This window comes from Falco punctatus (assembly GCF_963210335.1).
Source record: "Falco punctatus genome assembly, chromosome: 3".
Lineage (NCBI taxonomy): Eukaryota > Metazoa > Chordata > Aves > Falconiformes > Falconidae > Falco > Falco punctatus.
Window position 1 is genome coordinate 65729061 of NC_137582.1, and position 26552 is coordinate 65755612.

The 26552-nt window shown below is 36.0% G+C and overlaps 1 protein-coding gene across 1 annotated transcript in view; it reads left to right on the forward strand.

The window, feature by feature from the left end:
- Positions 1–1460: 1460 nt before the first annotated feature.
- Positions 1461–26552, forward strand: part of CCDC102B (coiled-coil domain containing 102B) — a 194135-nt gene continuing 169043 nt past the window's right edge. Inside the window, exon 1 of the mRNA XM_080381165.1 lies at positions 1461–19986. The gene's annotated coding sequence lies outside the window, so the exon portion shown is untranslated. The remainder of the gene's footprint in view (positions 19987–26552) is intronic.

Consider the following 26552-nt stretch of genomic DNA (forward strand, 5'->3'; position numbering starts at 1 on the left):
GGTCTTGTACTCACTGAGTGGTCCAGCCCTGTGCCCAGTAGCAAACATGCATGCATTCACAGAGGCATTTCACAGGCACCCCACACTCATGAGTTCCCCTCAAATACCAGCACAGACCCTGTGCCCAAACCCAGGGCCTCCTACTCAGCTTGAAGTTTGCTAGTGAATTGCACAGGCACACTCCCATGCACACCAGGTTTGGGGAAGTTGCAAACACTCCAATAACCCCCAGCAGCCAGCACCATGCACAGGGGCTGTGACCCACAGTCCTGCTCCAGCTGCTGTCACTGAGCCTCCCACTCAATTTGCTCATCCCTGTCCCCCCGGTAGATGTGTCTGGGACACCCACTAGTCCCATCCCAGTGGCTGAAGCTGAGACCCCCATTCACTCCAGCTCCTGACACCATGGGTCAGGGGTGCCTGTGCCCTCACTCTGACCCCAGCTGCTGGCCCTGTCTGCACTCACTGGTTCTTCCAGTAGCTGGCACACCAAGGACAAAGTCTGTGGGACCCATAACGATGCTCCCAAGAGCTATGGTCCTCCTCCAGCTACTGATGCTAAGACCCTCGCCTGCTCCAGTAGTGGCAACAAACCCACTGACACCTGTCTCACCTGTACTTGTCACCTAGCCATTACAGCACTCACATACATAAGATAGATAGTAAGATTCCACAGAAATATAGTTAACAAAGGATTTAATGAAGGATAGAGTATACTACAGCGATCAGGTACAGGGCTTGGACACAGAAATGCACTGGCTGGTCATGTTTTATATGTGACTGGCCCCTTTTCTAGGCCTTTCTGCTTATTTCCCACTTTGCTCCTCCCCAATCCTCTTCCCCTAAACATTCATTCAAAAGTTTTGCATGGTCGCACAGGCTGCCCTTGAATATCCCAAATACCCATGTTCCTCTTGTTTCCTACTTCTTACCAGTTACAAGGTCCAGGTTGACCCTTTCTAAAGGTGTGCCTACAGTTTCTTGGCTGCTCATCAATTAACAGCTGGAGGCTTCCTGGTCCTTGCCATTGTCTCTGTTATTCCTTGTTTGTTACCAGATTTGTGTCTCTGTGGGCCTTTGTTTATGGTTTTCCCCTTTACTCATTATTGAGTAAAGAATGCATTGAATGCATTGAAAAGGTCCTTGATCAGATGATGACCTTAATGAAGCAGGTGCTCTCACTTTCCATGTGCCCTTACACTGATCAATTTCTCTTCATCTGTGATGCTGCACATCCTGGTGACCTCTTCCTGCAGCTCCTTTACTTGGTCACAATTTGAGCAGGTGGGCTCCTTGCCTGCAGGTCCTGCAGGTAAAACTGCAGGTCCTTCAGGAGCTTGCTCTGCATCAAGCTCTCTGCTGTGTGTGGGTAGTTCCTCCAATGGTGGTTGGGGACTATGCCCCATGGGAAATCACCACTGCTGAGCACTGGGATGCTCTTCTTGCATCTAGCACCTGGAGTGCAAAATCACTGATTCTAATAGGTAGCCATTCAGCTACATGTTTGGGAAATACACTGCATTGGTCAAGGAAAGAAGTGCAGATGAACCAGGCGTGTTTTACATGAAAGGGAGAAAACTAAAAATGATGCCAAAGGTCTTGTGTCCTGTTATAACTACACTGCCTTGAAAATAGTCACAGCATACATTTAGAACTTACCTATATTGTATGTCAAAATTAGCAACAAACACATTTGAAGTATAAAGAATACATTTTTTAGTTTGAAATATTGCATTTTGTGATATATGACTTTGTTCTTACTGCACGTAATCTGTAACAGACATTTTGCTTGAGTCCATCTAATAATAATAATAATATTTTATGTAATTTTCATCTGAAGAAATTAATTATGCCTGTGTAATCAAGAAGACAGCTTTAGTAACTAAGTAGCTAGTAAAATTTTCTAATTATTCAATTGTTAAATATTGTATTCACTATAAAGAAAATAATGAGATGCTAATAGTTTTAATTTTTAATCAATTTGCTTATAATATACTTCTACCAATTTTGGATTCTTGTATGTGCCCAACTTAATTTTCATAATTAGTCATCAGTAAGCAAATTACATAAATTATGACAGCTATTGACATAAAATGCAATAAACAAGCATTTGTATTAGAAATTGGATTTTAATCTTATTTGATCCTACCAGCCAAAGCAGTCAGTTACTATTCACCATTAAGTGTATGCTTACGATGCAGATTAGAAATTGCATAGATATAATTTTCTAGTTATGTGAAGGATAAATAGACTGAAATATTTTGAAGGAAACAATTGTAAACAAAAGCAAGGAAAGAAAAACGTTCAGATTTATTTTATTAAATAGTTTACTGTAAGTTATTATGCTGGTAATAGATTAAATGTGAGCAAAATAACCTCCTGATGCTGACCACTGTAATTTCAGTACCTATAAATCTCATTAACCACACAAGAATAATTCCATTTAGGTTATGCAAGTTCTTGAATTTGAATAGGTTAACTTGTTAACTCTTTGTCTGCACATGTCCATGTATCACCAGATACCTAAGTGTTTTCTTTCTCCTTCTGATGGAGAGGTTTTATAGACATACCATAGCACGGGCTGTAATATGCTTGCGTGGTGAAAAAAAACCCAAAGAAAAATAAATTATTTTTTATTTAATAAGAACAATGTTAGAATATTTTAGATGGACATGCAAGCAAATTTTTATTGTTTGCAATGATTCTGACATTTTTGCTTCTTCAAGGGCCCTTTGATATAGAGGGTGATTAATTCCCAAGTCTTTTTTCTTTGATGAAATAGTTTCTAAATTGTGCATAATAGCAAACATCTGCAGAACTCTATTTGTAGAACCAACAGGATGCATGTAGATTGTGGGGTACTAATTTAATAGCTGTGATAAAAAACAGACACTGTATTAAAGAAAATCGACCTCTTTGGCTGGTAGCTGGCAGCCAGGGCTCATCCTACCACCCCAGCCAGCAGCAGGGTAATGGGGGGCACCCAGGCAACCCCAGCCCCGGGCAGCGCGCACCTCCCTGGGGACTGGGACAGGCAGGGCAGGGCTGTGGGAGCTGGGGACTGGCCCTGCTGGGGTGTCAGGGTCTGATGGCTGCAGAGTGCAAGTGGGATTGTTCTGTTTGAATAGAAGGATATAGCAGAATCCACAAAGATCTCTGTTGGTATTTTAAACATCCAAGTGAACATAACAATACTGTGAATTGTCTTTTAGAGCCAGACATTTTCTATCGCTAGACATTCAGTACCGGGCTGGGATGACCTTTGCTTTGTCCTAGCTTTGTAATTTCCTATTGCCCTAAGGTTAGAGGCTTAGAATTAAAGTTAATGTTATCCTATGGTGCAAAAGTAAGATTTATTTTTCTTTAAACTAATCTGAAAGTATTAACATATATATTATCCATCCTTTTTGGGTTTGAGACACAATTACACATGCAAAAATTCAGCATTTGCCGGTCAAGAGTTTAAATAGCGACTAGAGAGGTTTTTAGGATTCCAACCTCATGTAATTGTCAGAAGTATAATTACAGAAGAATTTTCTAAATGCTGTCCCAAAATACCAAAATTTCAAAAGGACACACTTGTCTTGTCAGGAAGATACCTGCACAAGGTACAGAATTAGATAGACAATACAATATACATGAATAAAGTATTACTGTTTTACTAACTGGTAGTACACAAAACCGACACACAGCTGGAGACCAGGCTAAGCCCCTAAGAAAAACTTTCTCAGCCTATTTTTTTCAGTCTGTGTAGAAAACAACCATGTTGACAGATGTTTTGTTGAAGTTAGATCTGTGATATCCCCTCTGGAATGATGGCCAGCATCTTTGCAACGAACAGCTTATTTTATGCCTTAGCTTTCCAGCATCCTACTGACTTTCACAGAACTCTATGTCCTCCTCTCAGGCTTTGAAGCTGCAAAAGAAAGTAATGTTTTGTTGGCTTGCAAACCAGTCTGTCAACATCTTGGGACTGTAAATTACAGCATGCTTACTACAGTTTGCTTGCATTGGCAGAAGCTAGTTGTAGACATGTCAGCATCCTGTGATTATTATTATCAGCAGAAACTGTAAGAGGTAACATCATAAGGCAAAGAGCTAACATAATAAGGAACTAAATGTGATATCTGATAAGAATATTTTTGAGGGTTGCTGTTATTCTCTTCCAATTCTTCCATTCATGTGAGAAATTATCCTGCTTTTACTCATCTGAAAACATTATGTTCTGGTAGGAAATCATACAGTCTTGTTTGAATTGGAAAAAAAAAACACCCAAACTCCCATCATTTTTATTTATATTCTTTCAAATTTATTTGCTTGTTTGGGCACTCTTTTCCTTCCATATCTAAGAGTTGAGTTTCTGCACATTTGTTTAAAGATTCTAATCTGACAGAGTCTAGGAGCCTGAATTCCATATCATCTGTCATTTACTTCCTGTGTGACATACATTGTAAACATTTACTTCATCTCCAAAGGCACAAAAAAAAAATTATTATTGTAAGGTTGTTGTGAGAGCTAATGTTTGTAAAGCACACTCTAATCCCTTCTTTTGAGAAATCTCATGAGAGAAAATGTGTGCTGTTCAGAATGTTAGCCCTGAAGAATATGAACATATAATTTATAAGAATAATTTTATTATTAAACCTGATAATACAGTATGGGTGAATTTGAAATATCCATGAATGTGAAGGAAACTGTGAGAGGCAGGAGTCCCAGGTAAAGTCTGTAGTAGGATGTAAAGGATAGAATTTAATAACCTGGTATCCCAGAGACTTTCTTTCTCAGAAGACACAGTCACTGTGTCTTAGGGTCATAGTTTCAAGAAAGGGAAATTGTGTGCTAACATAAATTAGCAAAAAATTAGATATTCTGAGAAATTTACGTTTCCAGATACCTGCAGGAATTTCTTAACAGAATTTCTTCAGAATGGTTTGTGTCACTCCACGCTGATTTAGATGTACTTCTATTAGCTACTTAAATTGAGAACATGGGTGCCAGTAACAGAAAATTAGTTTCTATATGGGTTCTTCCATAGTGTTGATGTATACATGGTTTCCAAAAACTTCAGTTTTCTAGAGCTACCATGCCTTATGCTGCCTTATTTTAATGGAAGACCCACACCAAATGCAAATACAAAGAAGTATTTTTCAGCAAAACGTTTTTCACTGAAAATGAATATCAACAACAAAACTGTTGGTGAAAAAGGGTTATATTCAGTTAATATTTTATGGGTGCAAAGAAAAGGAGGCTTAAATTCTAAAAATGGCACTACTTTGAAAATTAATAAAATTATCTTTGATATATCTTTAAAAATACCTTTTGAAATGAAAAAAAAATATTTAATAAATCTTTAAACTGAAGGACTTGGAGTGAGGGGTACAATGGCACAATACTCATGCCATTGCATCCAGCTGGGGAGTAAGCCAGGCCAACCAGAGCAGCAGTATAATGTTCCTTAGCTGCCTCCATAGATGAGTACCAGGCGGCCAGCCACCTCAAGGGGGTTGTGGTTATAGTGGATCCACCTGCATGCCTCCAGGAAAACCTGCATGCTCAATTACCTTTCTGAAATGCCTGTACACCAGGGAATAAACAGGAAGAATTAGAGATCTCTGTGAAGTCACAGGGCCATGATCTCATTGCAGTTACAGAGACATGGTGGGATAGCTTTCATGACTGGCATGCTGTCATGGCTGGCTGTGTACTTATTATGAAAGACAGGCCAGCAAGGAGAGGTGTGAAGGAACAACTAGAATGTATTCTGCCTAGGGGTGGGTGAAGAGCAAGTTGAGAGCTTATGGGTAAAGATTAAAGGGCAGGCCAACATGGGGAACACTGCTCAATTTACTCATCAATGACCTGAATGAAGGGACTGAGTCTACCTTCAGCAAGTTTGCTGACGACACAAAACTGAGAGTAGTGGCTGATACACCAGGCGGCTGTGCTGCCATTCAGCAGAGACCTGGACATTCTGGAGAGTTGAGTGGAGAGGAACCTCATGAAGTTCAACAAAGGCCAATATAGGGTCCTGCCCCTGGGGAGGAACAACCCCATGCACCAGCACAGGCTGGGGGCCGATCTGCTAGAAGGCAGCTTTCTAGAGAAGGACCTGGGAGTGCTGGTGGACACCAAGTTGGCCATAAGCCAGCAGTGTGCCCTGGTGGCCCAGAAGGACAATGGGAACCTGGGTGCATTAGGAGGAGCGTGGCCAGCAGGTGGAGGGAGGTGATCCTGCCCCTCTGCTCTGCCCTGGTGAGGCTGCATCTGGAATGCTGTGTCCAGTGCTGGGCTCCCCAGTTCGAGAGAGACAGGGAACCACTGGAGAGGGTCCAGTGGAGGGCTACAAAGATGATGAGGGGACTTGAGCATCTCCTTTGTGAGGAAAGGCTGAGAGAGATGGGCCTGTTTATCCTGGAGAGGAGAAGACTGAGAGGGGATCTTACCAAGGTCTATTAAGGGTGTGTGGCAGGAGGACAGGGCCAGGCTCTTTTCAGTAGTGCCCTGTGACAGGACAAGGGGCAATGGGCTCAAACTGCAACACAAGGACTTCCATCTGGTTATAAGGAAGAATTTCTTTCCCTTGAGGGTGATGAAGCACTGGAAAAGGGTGCCCAGAGAGGTTGCGGAGTCTCCTTCTCTGGAGACCTTCAAAACATGCCTGGACATGATTCTGCAGCCTGCTCTATGTGAATGTGCTTTAGCAAGGGGTTGGGCTAGCTGATGTCCAGAGGTCCCTTGCAACCCTGACTATTCTGTGATTCTGTGATCTTTTTTAGTCACTAATTTTGACTTTTGATATTACTACATAAAGACATTAAGTGCTTTCATTTTATCCTTTCTAAATTTTTCCTCTGTAATTTTAGTTGATTGTTAGAACTTTCTGGATAATAATTGCTTTTTAGTCTAATTTCTCATAGGACAAGGAAATGTTTTGCTAGCTGTACAGTGGACACAGTGTCCTTTGTTAGAAGCTCTGAACCCTCCTCTTCTCTCCATTTCGGCAGCTTTCACCATGAGCAGAGACTCTGTAGCAAGATACAATGGAGGGGTATGAAGAGGTTTTTTGTTGGATGACACATGTGAAGACAGGCTAGAACTAGCAAGCTCCTAGGTTAAGTATTATTGTGCTTGCAATGCTTGTGAAAGCAGCTGAGTCCTCTTGGGCCAGACAAGCTGTCAGTCAGCTGGGGAAGGGCCAGGTTCCTCCAAATGGGCTGACCTGCCTTGCTGCTGAGTTAGTGTCTTCCAGTTCCCTGGAGCTGGCAGGAGGGAGAGGTCTTACAGTTTTACATCAGTACTTTTCTGTTTGAGTCCTGGAGCTGTTTACTATTGCTGCGTCAACAGTTGCACTTCCATCTGTTTTTACTTTCCTTATCTTGCCTAGTTTTAGCTCGCCTGCTTTCTCACACCTAAACAAGAATTTTCTCAGTGAACTGGAGCCAAGGTCAGGCAGAGGGGTTGTACAAACTAAGGCTGTGGATCTTGGACAGCTGAACCCCACAGCAGAGGGACACACAGTAATTAATGAGAGAAGTTACTGTGAGAAAAGTACTGGTACAGAAGCCAAGAAGCCAGTGAAACCAAAAATCAGTCAAAGATGGGAAAAATGGGCAAAAGAGCACATCATAAATGGTTTAAGATGCTGGGTTCATCATACGAGTATGATCTATTCAAAGTCTAGCTTTGAATTTCATGTCCCTGAATGAAAGTGTGAGGTCATGGTATCAAAGACAATTGCATCTTTTTAAATTCATATATGTAATTAAGTTGACATCTGTAATACATTTTTTGCTTTACATTGATTTGTTCTAAAATATCCGATACCAACTGAATTGGACAAAAAGACATCATTAGATGCCTTATGCCATGGCCCTGAGGCGCCACCAGCCCTGCCTGTCCCTGCCCACCCTGGGGCTCCCCCCACCTGCCCACAGCCCAGCACCCTGCTGTGGCCCCTGCCCCAGTGACACCCCAGCCAGGCTGGCCTCCAGCCCCCCACAGCCCTGCCCTGCCTGAGCGCGGGTCCCCTGAGCCAGGCCTGCCCCCCAGCCTCAGAGGTGCCTTGTGCCCCCAGCTGCCCCACTCCTTGCTGGGGCAGGGCCTGACAGACCCGTGGGGAGCCCTTACCACCACCCCATCCCCCGTGGTGCCACGACATCATGCACAAAACTGTATTCAGAGAATATTAGCAGTTAAAATCCTATGTGCAGGACTTCATCAAGGCACAGGATGTCCAAAAGAAATGTTACAGTCTCATAATGAATATATTAGTATCGATTCAAGGAGCAGGTGAAATTTAACCATGAGGGAGGTAATATAGGTCGGTTAGTACTACTGCATTGATACTCAGGACAATGCAGTACTTTTTTTATTTTTTTTTTTTATGGTTCTACTACTAAGATGCCTGTAAGTATAACAAAATCAAGTAACCGGCCACCTAATTTCTCTATGGGAAGATGAGAATAATGATACTTTTTCCTTTTGTTGAAATCTACTTTGTAGAGATTTGGGTTTTATTGCTGGAATCTGTGGATAAAGAACCGAGATCTACTATTATACGCACCCCAGCCAAAATCTACTAAAACAGTTTCCTTATCTATTGTGCTTTACAACACACAGATTGAATTATTATTCAAATACTTCTATATTGTCTCAGTATCATGGCAAGTTCAGACTGGGTGGAATTCAGTGAATAACATAGTTCATCTTCACTCTTCAGTGTCTGCTCACAGTGTTAATTTCTGGAAATGAACCATGCAAGAATTGTGGCTTATTTATTGTGTTATTTGATTTTTATGCTTATTATGACAGTACAAATGCTTTATATGATCACTCAGTACTGTTGAGTTTGGATACAATAGTCTGACTCACAGTGCATAAGGTGCATAGTGTTCCACAGAACAGCAAAACATTTTTTGTTACTAATTTTTAAGTCTTGTAAACATCATTATGGATAAATAATTTACAGACTTACTTAACTATTTATCAAATTTCCTTGATATCCTTCATTTGAAACAGGTTATTCTGAAGCCCAAGTACCTATACCATTGTCTCAGCTTCAATAGTCAGCTCCAATCAGGACTGTTAACTAAACCATAAAAAGTTTTATTGAAACTCATTTAGGAGCTGCTTTAATCTTTTCCCATTCAGAAACCACAAGCTGAAAGAGAATATGTTTCTAACTATCTGTAAACATGTATCCCTCCCAGAATATAGCGGTATAAGTTAGCAAAAAACATCTGAAAACACGATACCTTATATCCAATCTTCAAAAGGTGGCAGAACCGATGTTTTTCACATGTTTGGAAATGATAGCTCGTGTGCTGAAAATTGTGCCAGAACATTTTTACTGCTGAGTCAGTTTTATTTGGAAGTTAAAAAAGTTTCCATTTACATTTTTTCTCTTTGTATTTTGCCATGGTGACAACAGCCATCATTTTAGTGCAACTATAGCTAAGGTTTCTTTGTCAGAATCTGAATCTGTAGTTTCATACCTTATTATATTTATAAACAATGACTTCTGAAGCACAGTTATTGCTCCAGAAGCAAGTGTTTCCTAGAGAATGTTTGGTCACTGTCAGAACAAAGAAATATAAATATATAGGAAAATAGTTATTTTAAATATTACATGAACAATAATATAAAACAAAAAATATTCTCAAAAAATCTAGTTGTTTCATAACTCAATAGAGTTCAGTTTTGCAAGGTTTTAAATTGCTTGTATCTTAGCATATGTAGAAGATTTTATGTAAGAAAGATTTTCTTGATTTCAGCACAATTTCATATAGATAACATACTTTTTAAACTGCTTTATTAGCTATTTCTATTAAAATTCCCCATTTCTCCTGTTCTAGAATATTAATATTATTAGCAGAAAAAACCCTGAGCTAACTCTGGTTATGTGCTCACAGGGAAAAAAAGAGGTACCAAAATAACTTCTAACTTTAGCTGTAGTCTACTTCAGGAAACACACGGAAAGCCTGATTGTAACCTTGTTCTGTTTAATATTAGATAACCTATTCTCTTTCTTAGTTGTATTCTCTTGACTTTTATAAACCTCAGTTTGTTTGTGTATTTAGTTATGTTAGTATGGCTATTGGACTGCCATAAGAAGAATTATAAAACACATAATTGCATAAATATTGAGTAAGAAAGACACTATTCAAACACGTAGTTAACATTTTGTATTAGACATTTTTACATTGTTGAAAAAAAAATAATTTTGGCCAAGCTTTTTGAAGTTATGTTATCTCTCCCAAAGATCTTACTTCTTTCATATATTTAGGTGATCTTTCACCGAACAAGGCTTTGAGGAGAACTTGAACAGCAAATCTAGTTGGCAAAATGCAAAATTGTTCAGTGTCTTCAAACATTAAAAGTACCATATTTAAAGTAGGAGCAAGCTATCACCACCTCTTTGGCGGCACTGTTGATACTGGACAGTGAATCCTTAACAGCATAAAATATCAGCATAATCATAATCTTTTCTGCTTTTTAGCCTCAGTTAGCAGTTAAGATGTTCCTATAAATGTTCTTTCTGACTTCAGTTAAATCTAGTTATCATCTGACAAAGAAAATATACTTAATCAAACATACCTCAGATATTATACTAATATTATATGCTAGTAAACCATACTAGTACAAATTAACTGTGTGCTCAGCCTTATATATAAAAAAACCCAAACAAACATGGAATGAACTTTAGAAGAGGAAATTTTGTCATGTGTCTTATAGAGATATTGCACAAGTCAAAGAACTAAGGGGAAGTAGTAAGTGACTGGGAGTGGATCGGAACAAAGTTGCTTCCTATGCTCATAGAGAAATCTAGGTCTCTAGTACAAGGTATTCAAACTAGGCACCTTTGGTCGTTCTGCATTCCTTGCCAGAAAGGATCTACACTTGACTGAGTCTTCCCCACGGCTGCCCAGGGACAGCCCCAGCAGGAAATGCAGTAAAAGCTAATACTGATGCAGGTGTTCTCACTCATCATGAAAATCAGATATCTACAGGATTATAATCTGCTGAAAGCAGTTTTTTCAGTTTCTGTGTCCTTCTGCTTGCTAATTAAATCTTGTTGAGCCATTTCCACATCTTGCTTAGAATTTCAACCTTTGGAAGATAATAATCTCTTAGATAAAATAAAGTAAGGTAAATGTACTCTGAAAGTGGTATTCCATCTTTAATGTGGAAATGGTATAATTTAGCCTTGGAGGCCACAAGCCACCTGGGCACATATAAAATATGTTCTAACTGTATGTGATGTTGAAACTGGAAAAGTTAGTAACTAAGGACTAACATGTTAAATTACAATTTTATTTAGATTTATAAAACAGAATTCATTAATTATTACCCAGATGTAAGGTCTTGGCCCCCATAAAGAACAGTTTAAATCCAAAAGTAAGTGGTTGATTTTAAATAACCTGTTGTCATGTGTCTCGTCTTAGGATTTAACATTTGCTAAGGCCAGTAAGGAAGAAAATTACTGATGTCAAAGATAAGATGTTCTTATTTCATGGGTGGTTTTTTGAGTATGAAAGGATATTAGTATCAGGTTTATGAATATTTTTCATTAATTTGAATTATCTCTGCTTGATATACTTCTGTATTCTCCTTTTATTTATGCACACAACCATCAGGAATGGTAATCAGGTCGTAGTAGGTTTCATATCCAATTTCAGTGAATATCAGCTTGCTCTCTAATTTCCCTTTTCATAAAAATTAAAATAATTTGTAGTTAGACTATAATTTTAACTAAAATATATCCACAGATATATGCATGAGGTGTGTGTGTGTGTGTAGGTTCTGTGTTGGAGAGGTAATTTGGTCACAAAACATGTAACAGAACACTGAACTTATTTGTGAATAAATAAAGAATTAGATTAAGCAGAATACAATATTGAGAGAATACTCTGAAGCAGTACAAGATTGTGCTGAACAGTTTGCTGTTGAAAAGATGAAGTTAAAATGTAAAATAAATCGTTAAACGAAAGACTAAACATTTTTAATGTATACACATCAGTCTGTAGTACTCCTTTAGAAAAGATGAAGACATTTCAGTCCCTGACAAGCCCAGAATGCAGGTAATAAACAGTGTCCTTTTCCATTTTATTAAAAAAAGTCATAAAACAACATGATCAAATCTCTAGTCTCATTAGTATAGAAAATAAATTTAAACTGGACTCAGAATTCTTATTGTTATGTTCCCTTGAACATAACCATTCAATCAACTCAGTAGTAATCCAAATAATTTCCTGGAAAATGAATGTACTTCTCGGGCTAACCCATAGCAGTCACTTTCATATGTTTTAACTTTAGGGCTCTCAAGGGTACGGTTAGAATAGCATAGTTTAGCAAGGGGCTCCTCATTACTGAGGGATGCTGTGGAAGAGGTTTTTGAAAAAGATGTACTGCAAGAAATGTGGGTTATCTTAGGTGCAAGACATTTATGACAATCTTGACCCTTAGCTGCATCACACTGTCTTCATGGGTATTCATCTGTTCAGACCATTACTGACAGGTAAACTTTAAAATGTTGATAGAAATGGCTGTGAAACTATATGGAAAGACAGAAAAATTGTGCATAGTACATATAATAAAAGGGTATTTTTAATACATAATGAAGATTCATGTCTTTAGATTAATGTCAACTATCTTTTACAATGACTTCTAGTGCATGGTATGCTGTAGTACTTACAGTTTGTTTGTAACATACAATTACAGCCACGAATACTATTCCCGCTGTCACAACTGAAAAGTGATTTGCACCACAGTCTTAGTTCAAGACATGTGCCTGACACCATCCAGACTAATGCATCATCTTTTTTTTTATTCTCTTCAGTAATACTCTTCGAGGTAGTTTGTGTATCTCTTCATGGTACTACTGTCTTATGCTGCATGTGATAGTCTAGGTCTTTGTTTTGAAGCTGTGATTAGTTTTTACAATAACAGGTAGATTAACAAATAGTAAAGTAAAAGCTTGCAAGAAGAGATTCCTGTTTCTCATTAGGCTACTGAGAATTTACTTATTAACTATAATTATTTATTGAATTATCCAAAAGACATACATTTGGGATCATGCTTTATTGGTGCAGAATAGCCTTGAGTAAATGAAAACTGCAGAAAGATACAAGTATTCTGTTGTTGTAGATATTAGTTGTGTATGAAAAACAAACAAATAACATTGATCCTATCGAAGACTGAAAACCAAACTCATGCTTGACTTCCTACCTACAGATGGGATCTGAGTTCTAATTTTTCTTTAATCCTGGGTAAGAACAACTGACCTAATCAAAGTCATCACAGGAATGTGGAGCAAGGTCTTAAATACATTCATGCTTTTTATGGCATTATTAACTTCTGTTGACCTGTAAGTGATGCCAAGACACTAACTTAGAAATCAGTATGCTGCTGATAGTAATTTTCAGTTTGGAGTACAGGAAAAAATCAGGGACACATATTTCTTCAGATGTAATTTATAATCTGCTGATTTAAAGACCTAATTATGATAGCTTCTTTTCTGAAATAGATACAGGTGAAGTCCAGATATTCAGAAACCTAAATGAAAACATTCTTTTTATTAATAACATAGAACCTTCAATCTTGCCAAATTTTGTCACTTAAAATGCTGAAGATACAAGATGTTTTTATTATTGAAAATGGCAGCCCTACGGCCAGAGAGATACTGTTGCTTGTAAAAGTGAACAAACCATAACTTTTAAACTTAGTAACTGTATTTACAGTGATTAAAGTATTTGTGGCAGACCCTGCTGCTGTTTGAATATTGAATACCTGCAGCAATGCTATCCTAGTAAAAGAAATAACTACTTCTGTATCAAACAGGAAAATGAGTTTTCATTTACTGTGAAAAATTGGAAATAATTGGTTTTTCAGAATGGGATAGGTGGTTTATAATACAGTTTTAGACTTTTTCCCTGCTTTAGGTGTGGTCTGATGAAACACTAGTCATCACGTTGCTGTTACAATCGTCTGTATGACGCAAAGGTATTCTTCTGTAAGATACTATTATTCTTAGGTTATGGGGGGGGGGGAAGAAAATATTGTTTCTAAAACTACTTATTAATAACAGCAGCATTCTAAGGATGCAAAGTAGCATCTCCTCCCACAGCCCTTCCAGCGTAGGGTTGGAAGATACACGTACTTCTTGTACACTTCATTGGAGTATTTGTCAACTCTTTCTGAAAAAAAAAAAAAAAAAAATTATAATTGATATCTGAGGAAAACAAACTGAGGCATCAAAGTATATGAATGATTCATCAATAAAAATATTTTCCTCAAAAAAGTGAGGCTTCACAGTTTTTATTATAGCGTGGGACCTTTAATGTTTTTAATCAGAAATATATGTAGAGATTACTTGATTTCTTTTATAGAAATGTGTTGATTAGTACTGATATATTAAAAATTAGGTTTTTGTGTTTGAAGATCATGAAATTAAAAATTCTGCTAAGTCTTTTTTGTCTTTGCACACACATATGCATGTCTTTCTGATCAGTGTGTTAATGAACGAATCTAGAATTCATAACTGCATCACACCTGTGTGCAGTTAATGAAAGGTTTTGCAAGATGGCTTTTCTATACACTCTGGTTACACTGAAGAGCAAGCATAACCAAATCTCTTTGACTCAACTACTTTTAATTTTTTATATCAAAATATCAACTAGAAACAATATTTTTTTCCTTCATAAAAAAAAAACAGCTTATTTTATTCTTAATTTGATGCCATTTAAAAATCCTCTAAAGTATATTGCTGCTATTCCAACAACTTAAATAGTAAATTGTAGTCATAAATATAAATTATGAAGATGCACTTGGGTGTTCTCTATCAGATGTACCAGAAATACATTTATTGAGAATTTATTTAGAAACTGATTTGCAAAGTTATTTGTAACATATGGAAAGCAGAAACACTTCTATATGCATTCAGTAGAAAATAATATAATTATCACAAATGGAGAACAATTATTCTTACATTTTCACTTCCACTCCTCATCTTAAAATTGCTGAGTGTTGTCCTTTTGCAGTTTCTATAACTTCTTTGATAACTGTCAACTGGTCAGGAGACACCTGGAGTAATATCACAAACACTTGAAATAACTGAGCTGGCTTCTCTTGACTTTTTTGTTGTTTTATTTTTCAAAGTTAAAACACTCAGATTATGCTACTGTTTAGGAATAACCTCCAGTGTACAGAAATCTTAAAATTTAGAGTTTATTTTATAATCTGCTGTGTTTACCTTTCTAGATATTGGGAGTCAGTGGTAGTTCTGCCAAGTTGAGGCTTGTTGAAGTATACTTATAATGAGCAAGCCAGTTTCAGGTGTTCTGTCTTAATTTTCACTACAGTGTAATTGACAACAGAGGGTGAAGCTTATATTTACAGTGAATCTTTAAGTAGTTTCACCACAACTTTGCTATACATGGTGTGAAGTATTGAATAGCCTAACACCAGTCAAATGTAATATATAGTTCTTTTCTTGTTTCACTTCCAATAAACGAAGAACTTCAGTCAGCAGCACAGACCTGTACAAGATAAATTGTCTACGTTTATCTGCTGTGACTGTTTGCACCTGTGAATCAGTTCAACTTGCACAGATGAAGTCAGAATTGGAGTAACAAGCTGAGAAAAGTATTATCTCTAAACTTCTTCCTGTTATGCTTTATCACTATGTTAGAATAAAACTGAAATGTTTTCTCATGATGTTGCTGTTTGGTGTTGCTTGTTTTAAAGTTACGTAGCTAGGAGAGAGGTGTTAAATACACAAGTGGTTTTATTCATGTAATTCAGTTTTGTCAGTGTATAACCTTGTTGCCTGCTTTGAAGGTTTTATGACAAATGCTCTTGCTATGTGATAATTATTTTGCTCAAAGATCATTACTTAAGTTTTTAGGTTAGTATTATTAAATAATGATGTCTAATACTGCTGTATTGAAAAGCTATAGAAGCAAAGCTTTGTTATGATTGCTTTTTTTAGTACGTGCTATAACTTAGAAAAAAATGTGGATAAAAATATCCTTTTCTTTAATTTCTAATTTTAAAGATTCTAGGAAATAATTGTACTAACTGTGTCTTCTTCCGGGTTTCTGTATCAAACAAACAAAACTGCACCATGTTTTTCCACACTGACTAGTCTATGCATGAGGACTGGTGGCGTCTTATTTTTGGTGGGTTTTGTTACTGACTTATCCCTTCTGTAACTAATTGTTCTTTAACAGGTTTGCTCCTTTTTTACATAAATTTAGGCTTTGCTGCTGCTGCAGAGCTGATATTAAAGATGATATGACTTTGCCTGTATCTTCTCTTCCTTCATGCCTTGAATGTACCTTTTACTGTCAAACTGTCTTCTATTTATTTTCATTGTCTAAGAGAGCATGTCTGGGCTTGCAGTACACTAAATGATGACCTATCCTTATGTTTTCAAATGTATTGTGATGTTTATTGCTTCACTTGTGTGAAATTGTGTGGAATAGTATAAAATAGTATGATTAAAAATTAATTTCTTCAACAAAGTATAACTGGGCTATTTATGCTTTTTGAGAATGTTTGAGGAAGCCCAGATTCAAAAGGTTACAATTTTAGTGCTTCATACCCCTCTTTATTTTCCAGTTAAGTTAATAGGAACGTTCTGATTTAGTGCTCTTTGTGCTTGAAGTACTTTATTGGTTTTGGCTTGCACAGTAATGTGATTTATTTTTTATATCTGCTAAAGAAATTGCATCAACATAACAAATATTGTTAACTTCTATGTCTTGAAAAAGATTTGCTCTAACTTTCTCCTCTGAGACAAATTAAATAATCTTTTTTATTAGCTCAATAATCCTGAAAAGGATCAGGTCTCTTCTTTGTGACCCTAAAGGAATGGGTCTTGAATTTAAAAATTCAAAATTTGGCTTTCATGTTCTGTTAATGCTTCTCTGTGGATGTTGGAAAAAGCAGGTCAGGAGTGCTGCCAAAATTCAAATCCACTCAAAGAGAAGGGAGTCTATCCCACACTAGTCAGGGGTGAAACAGTTCAGTTGACAGCTAACACCATTTATCAAAATATTTGTTCTAGATTATTGATACCACTTACAGACTTTATAATATTTTCTCAGTTCATTTTTCTACAAAAGTAAGGACCACAGTTTCATTCTCTTGATGGGCTTATGGGTGTTCTTAGTATGAACTTAGAATTATTTACATTACACCTGGAGACTTCTAGGAAGACAATTCAGCTCCCCATGTGAAAATCATGTGTAGGCAAACTTGCATGTTGGCAACAACTGTTCTGTAATTATTACAGTGATAGCTCTAACCCCTAACATCAAGGTCAATGGTCAGACAAGACTGAAGAGGAAGAATATATTTTCAAGTGAAAATATAAAAGTAGCTTACTATTCCACTTTTTTTTTTTTTTCAATAAACATTTTAAATAGCTTATCAAATCCTTTCTACCTTTCCCTAATAGTACCTCATAATACTTTCACTAGTAGTTCCCTAACGTCTTGAAGAGTTGCAATCCACAGGTTTATTTAGTATGAGATTTTTTGGATTTGTTGGGTTTTGGTTCTTGTTTTTAATTTGATTCTGTTACGGAAGTTGATGATATATTTAATTACTGTTTGTAAAAATAATTTGCATAGTTTCATCTATACAATGTCATGTCAATTTTCTACATTTACAGTGTAATTTTCTTTAATTAAATTGAATATGTCTTTATCAATGGTATAAAATCAAAATTCCTCCAAGAATTGGTGATTACTACAAAAGGTAACAGAATAGAACCTGAGTTTTAGTTATAGCTTTACTATTGGCCTATTATGCATAATTCTTTTTTGTGCCTTTTTTCCTGAGGAGTAGTTTTCCTTCCCAAAAAGTAGTCAGTGATAGTGGTCCTTTTTCTTAAAATAGATGTTCAGGAGACAAGAACTGAAAAAGAGGCTTTCAGGATTTTTAAGACATCTGTGGCAAAAAATTCAGCCTACACTTAGCAGCAGTTCCAATAGTACTGCTTCCTTCATGTGGTGTACTGACACTTTTTCTATTTATTTTCTTTTGCTATTTTTGAATGGTAAGTTATCTTTTACTACAGATCTTCATTTGTGAAGGTATTTTCAGTTGTGATCAAAGTTATTCAGCTTCCTCTCAGATAAAACGAATGAGTATCAAGTGCTTTAGAAAATGAGAATTTGTATGGAGAATGGAACAGGCTTCTTGGACGCATTCAGAGATTGCAGTAAGTTAAGAATGGTGGAAAATGAGTACTGTATCTCGTGAATGGGTTTAAATGTGACTAGCTACAAAAGAATAGCATACCGTGTAAGTTATGATGTGTCTTTAACTTGATTTTTAAAATGTGAATTGATTTCCTACAGCAGGGATAACAGAATGTAGCCAGAGAGTATTCTAGCGGAAGGTGAAATATATGTAGTTTCTAAAGAAACCATGGAAAATGCATCAAGTAGCTGTTGTCTTACTATTTTATTGTTTAGATTTGGGTTTTGGTGGTTTTTTTTGTTTGTTTTTAGTTTGATACAGACTAGGATTTGGTTTTGCTGTGTGTTTTTTGTTTTGCTTTTTTTTTCTATGGGTATTTTTTTACTATGGTTGGGGTTTTTTTGGGTGGGTTTTTTTGTTTTGTTTGTTTTGGGTGGGTTTTTTTCTTTTTTGCTTTGTTTTGTTTCTTTGGTTGTGAGGGGTTTTTGTTGTTTCTTAATAGAATTGTCTAGGGAGGTTTTAATCTTTTTTTTTATTGAATGTCTTTTGTCTCTTGGTAGTGGAATAGATTTTGTCAGTCATGGAAGTCATGTAATGTCCATGTAGTTGATGGGAATGGAAGGTTTAGCTTGTTCATTTCCTTAAAATGAATTAAAAGAAAAATCATAAAATCCCAGTATCAGACAATCTCCTTACTTAAGTGAAGAGTCCTGCAGCCATAACTACTAGTCATGATGAAAAGACTGCCTGCTATACTGCTGCTAAAGGTGGTGGGGTGTTAGTACATAAGTAGAGGTATGTTCCTTAAAGCTATGAGTAAGGAAATCTGGCTTCTCAGTCTGAGATGGTGACATGAATTGTCGGTAATTCTGTACATGATGAGGTTTTTTTAATTAGAAATATTTAGCTTTTTTGAGCTATGGCAAATTATTTCACCTGTGTCTATATCAGTTTTATGCCTCAAGGACTTGCCATTTAGGTGGCCTGTGATATTGGCCTTGGGACAGTTGTGTCCTGCTTTGTCACATGTCAGTTACAAAAATGTTTGAGCTTATATTCTTTAAAGAAATATTTATTGCATCCTATTTTAATACTATAACTCTAAATTTTAATGCAAAGATATTTCATTTTTTCAGAAATAAGCTTTTCAAATTCCATATATTTAACCTTTCCTCACCATGTTCTTTTCCTATCTCCAAGAACATAACATACTAAATTTTTTCATAATAATGTCCAACAGCCTCTGGCTAATTACTGAGTCAGTTACAAAAATTCATGTACTAACTAGATGATATACAGTAATAGAGAGGGAAAAACTAGGCTTGTAGGATATTTAAAACTCAGTGGGTATACTACAAGCAAGTAGTGACAAGAATCCACCCAACCTTGAGCTTAACTACTGTGATTAGAATAATTAATTTAAGCTTATAGATAATATTTGAGGGACTGGGGTCACAGTCTTCAGTTTAGAAAGGGAGGGAGAAATAAAAACTGAATAAAGCAATATTCATTGAAGATTAATATGGCAAAAAAGTTTTATATTGTGTAAATGACTTAAATGAAAAATGTGGTTTTAGTTTTGGTAAAGCCTGACCAATAGGAATCTTTTTCAAGTTACTGTGGGGTGGCCTTAATGCTGTAAATAATTCCATTGGCCATGTCCCAGTATAGTGCAGATGAGAAAAGGATGCAGGAAATTCTGTTGTTTACACATGTGTCTGTAACACTGAGAAGCAAGAGGAGCACAGCAAACAGAGGCTGAGAGGTCTCGAGCTTGTGAGTTTACTGTTTAATGTGTATATTTCTTTTCAGAGACAAAGTATGAGTTACTATCATGCAGTTGGTAAGGAGGAAAACAGCCTGAAATACCCAGCAAAAGTATTGAAGAACAGAAAACAGATAGTATTTGAAGTATATGGCTAAGTTAGATCTAGCTAGATTTTTCTCTTCTATCCTTTTCTCTACTATTGGGTAGTATTAATTCTAATACCTCATTAAGCATAGCTTGTTTTACAGATGTGGTAGGAATTTTGCTTACCATGACCAGGTAAGTTTTCAAAATTTTCAGTTTGTTAAAGGTTTTTTTCTTATTTTCTTATTTTTTGCATTTATATGGATTTCTAAATAAAAAAGTTCAAGGATTATACTGTTTCAATACTGAAAAGCTTTTTAAAATCATAATAAGAAATGCATCTGCAATAGGGTAAATGGTAAAACTTTGATAACTTAATCATTGTTTGTATTATGAACATGTCATGAGAATGCTTTTATGAGTTTGCAGCAGTTCATATTGCATTTTTTGTTAGAAAGCAGTATTTTCACATTATTTCTATTTTCTTAATTTCCACTAATGAGTTGTATAACTTCCTAACTTCCTTCAGAAAATATCTGATAACAGGATAAGAAAAATGTGTGTTCTTAGCTATATGGTATTATTCTAATGTAATGAAATATAACATATTGATACTATGATTTGTTGATGCTGGACAAAGATACTTGGTTTCATTATTTGAAAGGCAGATATCCCCAAGGGTATGAGACTGACTGGATGATCCATCACCAATGAGAACCAAGGGTCAAATTTGAAAAGTAACATTGATGAGTTCAATAAGTACATATAACAAATAGCACTAACAGACCTCCTACTGACTATGCAGGTTTCTGCATTTTGTCTTAGTTCTCACTGATTCTTACAACCATTTTATAAAGCAAACTCTGCTATAAATAATCCTATTTCTGGAAGTCTGGCTTTTGTTTTAGATTACAGATGTTAGAAAATTTAAATTTTCTTGAGTTTCTGAATGCAACAGTTTGCATAATATAAAGAAGATGAAAGGATTTCCATAATATATTAGGTATTATTAATAGAACTAGTCATACTACTCTGTCATGAAACCTCCCAGAGAATTCTATGAAAAACCTAGTGAAAAATGTGAGATAAGATGTCTGTCATTTTTTATGTATTTGCATGTAGCCAGTTTTGAATTGATGCCACTCTATGACCCTAAATATGAAGTATTACTGTTAACCTCAGGTAGAACTGAGAAATAAAATATTAGAAAATGAATACTCTGAAGCAGTTGATAATGAACAGACTTAAACCATTGTCATTGACCTCAGCACCAAGAGGGGTAGATCTTGGAATCATTTAAAGTGTACAAATTTGATATTCTACTAGTTGACTCTTCTGTGGGTTGAAGAGGCTAGCAAAAGTTACCCACAATAACAGCTCCATGTTGATAACTATTTCATTAGAATCCACTAAATTTAACAAACAGGAAAATAAAATTTTATGTTCCAAATTGCTATTGATAAAGCATTCAGAATAACGCAATATGTCTGCTACCACTTTTATTTAACAAGTCTTATTTTATTCTTCCTCTGAAGTACAATTGACAAGAACATATAGACATTTAAGGCAACATTCTTTCAGGAAAAATTACTAGTGCAAATTTTAATTCAACTGGCTATATTTTTGTAACCTATAAAATATTATTTGAATGAAGTATGTATTACTTGTATTTAAATAGTGCTTTCTACTTTTGCTGCCTTTTTTCCTATATCAGATACTTATACCAATTGCTTATAAATGAAGAAGTCGCTACAGTAGTACAGCTGAATAAAGTATAAGCAAAATTCCAAGGGAAAAGCAATTCTAACATTGACATCCAGGGTACATTGACTGGATCAGTAAACAGGCATATGTAGCATGTTCTCTGAAGTGTATAGTACAGCTTTTCATTGTTGGGTTTGGTTTTGCCTACTTCAACTGCAAACAACCCACTGAACACTCCAGCATCAAGGAAAGGAATACAGGGCATCATGGTGCATACAAGCTGTCCAGGTTGCTTAGTATTCATGTCTTGCTGTTCATCACTGCAGTTTTCATTAAGGTATTAAACAGAAAAAAACTAAAATAAACAAAAAATTGCACAAGCATGAACTTTCCTGTTCCAAGGATCCCTGTCGGTGCAAGGTTAGATACTTCAGAGAGAGACATAAAGTTTTGGCTCCCTAGAGGAAGTAGGAAACAGTTCCTTACATGTCAGTAAATAATTTATATACATGTCAAAGGTGGTGTTACTAATGTCGTTATTGTTAATTTAATTGAGAAGACTGTGGGTCTGCTTATGGTGCATTGTAAACGCCATAAATATAATTCATTTTAGAAATAGTTGCCAGGCAACTATAAAGGCAATATAACTTTTCTGTGATGGAGGTATTCCAAGCAAACTGCATTTGGAAACAGCAGTTTTAAGGTAAGTCCCATGGAAAACAGATAAATCTGCATTTATATTAAACTATATTTTAGCAAAATGGAGAAAAAGAAAGAAAGAATAACAACAAACTTTTGAGTAATATTGAAATCTTCAATTTAAGTTTGTGTTTTGTTTCCCTAACAAGGATTGATTCGTAACTCCTATTCCTATAAATTTTGCTTCTATTCCCATTGTAGTCAATGCCATAATCTTTCACTGGTTTACTGTGAAAATGATCCTCCCTGAGCAGCTTTAACCTAGGTTTGATTTACATTGGGTTAATTCAGACCTGTTTTGTGCCAAATCCATTCTTATTTAATGTCAGTCACATTTAATGTCAGTCACGTTACTGGAGGAATACCAGGGAGTAAGTGCCATGAAAGCTCTTATTGTTTTGCCTGGTTGTTTTTTTGTTTGTTGGTTTGGTTTGGTTTGGTTTTTTTAAGTATCTTTTCAGTCAACTTGAAGGTTTTTCTGTAACTTTTGTACCCATCTATGCCAGCAAAAAGTTGCCAGCTTCCCTTCTGACTGAAGAACAGTACCCAGAAGAAAGTATGCAGAAGGAACTGGGCTGAGTAACCATACTTCTCTATAAGTAACTTATACAATTAATTTCTACTCTTATGTGGGACTAATCATTGGCCTACTGTGGGCACTGAGAGATTATTGATGCTGCACTATGCATTCTCAAGGATACAACACATGATACTTTGTGGGTTATTTCATGACCACACTGGTAACTGTAAAACCATGGCAATATGAATTATTTCTTAAGTACATTTCCATCAAAGAAGACTTAGTAGAGTTGGAGTCATCACAGGATGCTATCTTAAAGCATTAAATCCCACCAGAGTCTTTGAACCATGGAAAGACATAAAATGGTGTTAAAATACTACAGTGGTTAAGGGCAATTAAGAATAATTATATATAAATGTCCAAGAAGTAATAATTTTTAAAAGAATATTCTTTAAATATAGAAGAAATAGCTTCTAAAACTATTCTGATAGAACTGAACACATCTCTGCAGAACAGAATTGTTAATTCTGATACAACTACATCAAAGTAGTTGAACAAGCTAAGGGATAGGTTCTGACCCAGAGAACACAAGATATTCTTTCTTGTCTACTTATGTGGGTGGGAAAATCACTTGTTTCCAGACTGACTCTGAGTTGTGTTTTGAAGAAAAATTCTTTTGTGTCCTAATAAGCATTGGAATGTTTTATGTCTTGGTCTGAAACAATGCATCAGATATCTGTGATTCATTTTCCCTACTTCCAGTGTTACGAAGTTGCTTTTGAAAGGTCATGTTTTGAGTAGATGATCATAAATGATTTCAACTATAACGAGACAATTCTTAATCTCATACCATAAAGCATATGATTTTAAGATATTGTCAGATTTTTTTTTTTTTAAAAATGAAGAATTCCTCAGAATATAAGTAGGGATTAAAAACTTTTTCAAAGATATGTCTTTAAATCTTCACATATTGAAAACAATCCCCCCCCCCCCCATGTTGTTTTGTTAGTAAGCAAAAAAAGCCCATAAAAAAAAGGAAAGTGAAGCTATCCAGTTTACAGTCAATTTTCAACTGAGTAATGTACAAAAAGTTGTTAGATTTGTTGTATAAACTCTAGAAAATAAACTTGTGATGATTTTTGTTTAAATAATGAAACTTCTCTATACATTTAAGTGGCCTTTTCTGTTTGTGTGGACAGGTTTTAGCACTGTGTCTGACCTAACTCTTGTTTAGTAAAGTGCTTTCCAGGATAATTAAAGAAATCTGTCTTCAGTTCTGTCTTTGCAACTGAAAGGAGCCCAGCTGACCTGATCTGTAGCCCAGTCTGAAAAATGTGAAAAAAAAACACAGACCCTTGAAGTCCTCCTTGCCATTTGGGTGTAGCTGAGTATCTTAAATGTTGTCTGTACCCAACAAAAAACTTACAGAGGCTTTCACAAAGAGATTAATCTGGCTTTTAAAAATAAATAAATAAAACATTGAATATTTGAATGCTAATGTTAGCAGTGGCTGGGAAAGATACCTAACCACTGACACCCTGACATGATACAATGGTCTTTGGTCTGAACAGTGTACTGTAAGCTTATTTAAAGCTTACTTGCAAATTTTTATATTTCAGATATCTTAAATTGATTAACAACACCCTGGATGAAAACAAGTAGATGAATGAAATGTTTTTTATCTTTCTTCTTTAACTTTAAATTACAACTGGCTTTAATGCTTGCAAATTTTAAAAAGACTTCTAAAGCCAATTATAACTGACATGTTCAAAGGCAGATCTAACCTTATGGATGATGTAGGTCTTGGATATTATTCACATATGTTTCTGGAGTCTTCCCTCTTTCTGGAAAGTTCAGAGCAAATCAATGAACGATATTCTTCTGTGTCATGTCAGAGTGCTGTCTGTCAGCATACGCAAGATAGTGCATGTGTGTACTGGCTGACAACTGTGTGGAGTCTCTTGAGATTCTCTGTTGTTGACTGACAACTGGTTCTGTCACAACTTAGCAGAGCAGTGTAGGACGCTACCTGCTTAGCCTGCTTGTCTCCAGTAAAGGGGCTATGAAAACACCTTTAACATGCTTTTCATTTCAATGTGGGGTAAAAAATGTTTGTCATATTAAACACTCACTGAAACTAACTTACTCTGCTTTCTGTGGAAACAGAGGAGGAAGATTTATGCACTTGGTTATTCTTTGCCTCGTCTGTGGAACCACTAAAAAAAACCCAAAAACAACCAACCAGAAACCATTTTAATGTGATTAAAAGCAAATCTCATACTGTGTGAAGAACAAGATGCCTAGGTGTTTTCATAAATTGTATGGTGTTCATTTGCATCTTTAGCCATAAGCATTAAAAAAGAGATAGTGTTTTGGTATACTGAACTAATATACCTGATGTGAACCCTATTCTTCTGAAGCAATTACCTGTTTCAAGTTTGAGAACAGATTAATGTTCTAAAAAAATCCCTCTGTGCTCTTCAGGTGATACCTACTAGACCAGACCTTAACTGATATGAATTCATTTGTATGAATTAACATTGCCTTAGTTTAAATACACTCTTGAATTTGGTATGAATTGAGGTTGTTATTCAGATTTTTGTTCATAGCCTGTTTTTCCTAACAGCCATGCAGAGCATCATGTGGACAATAAAGGTATTCCATGGTAGATTACAAATCTACACCTCAAGTCAATGATATGAGATTATACCTCAGGTTGTGTAAACTGTTTCTAAATTGGTTACCCTGGAAAAAAACTAAAACTGTGACAGTTTGTACTTAACCTAATTACCTTGGAAGTTGATTTTTGCCTCTTTTTTTTTCATTGATCATATCCTAATGAAAAGCGATAGCAACCTCAAAGGGGAGCTAGCCAAGCAAACTGTTGTGTCTCAAAAGACACAGCTAGCTAGCTAAATTGGATTAAATTTGTTTTGGCTTGCTTAATCTTAGTTCTGTTTGAGATTGTCTGGGAAAGTTGTTTTTCACACATGCTTTCCTCCCCCCACCCACCCCCGCATGATGTGATTATACAACTTACTTTTTCAAGTGTAGTGGCTGAGAAATGAGTATGAATTCTACAGACTAGAACGTATAAAAGCTGGTTGATATATGATGAAGATTTGTAATCAAACAAAACATCCCTGGGGAAATGAAGTTACTGTAAATTATCTTTAAAGCAGTACTTCAGAGTTTCTTTTAGCCTTATGGGTAGTAAATGACAGCATCCATATGTACAAATATTTGTTACCCATATTTAATCTTAAGGATTTGAATACGACCTCAAAGACGTGAAGAAACATCAGTTTGTCTATGTAAAAGAATTTTAATGTAAAGACTTGTGTTAACAAGTAGACCTAAATCACAATGATTATAATACTGGTTCTCATCTTGAAGAAGTAGTATTTAAACTGCTTAGAGTTCATTGAAAGTGGCAGCCAAAAAAAAAAAAAAAAAAAAAAAAAAAAAAAAAAAGAGAGAGAGAAAACAGCAGAAATTGTTCAGTTTTTAAATACATTGTAATCTGTGATGACCTTCCAAGATTACTTTTTTTATGAATGTGTATAT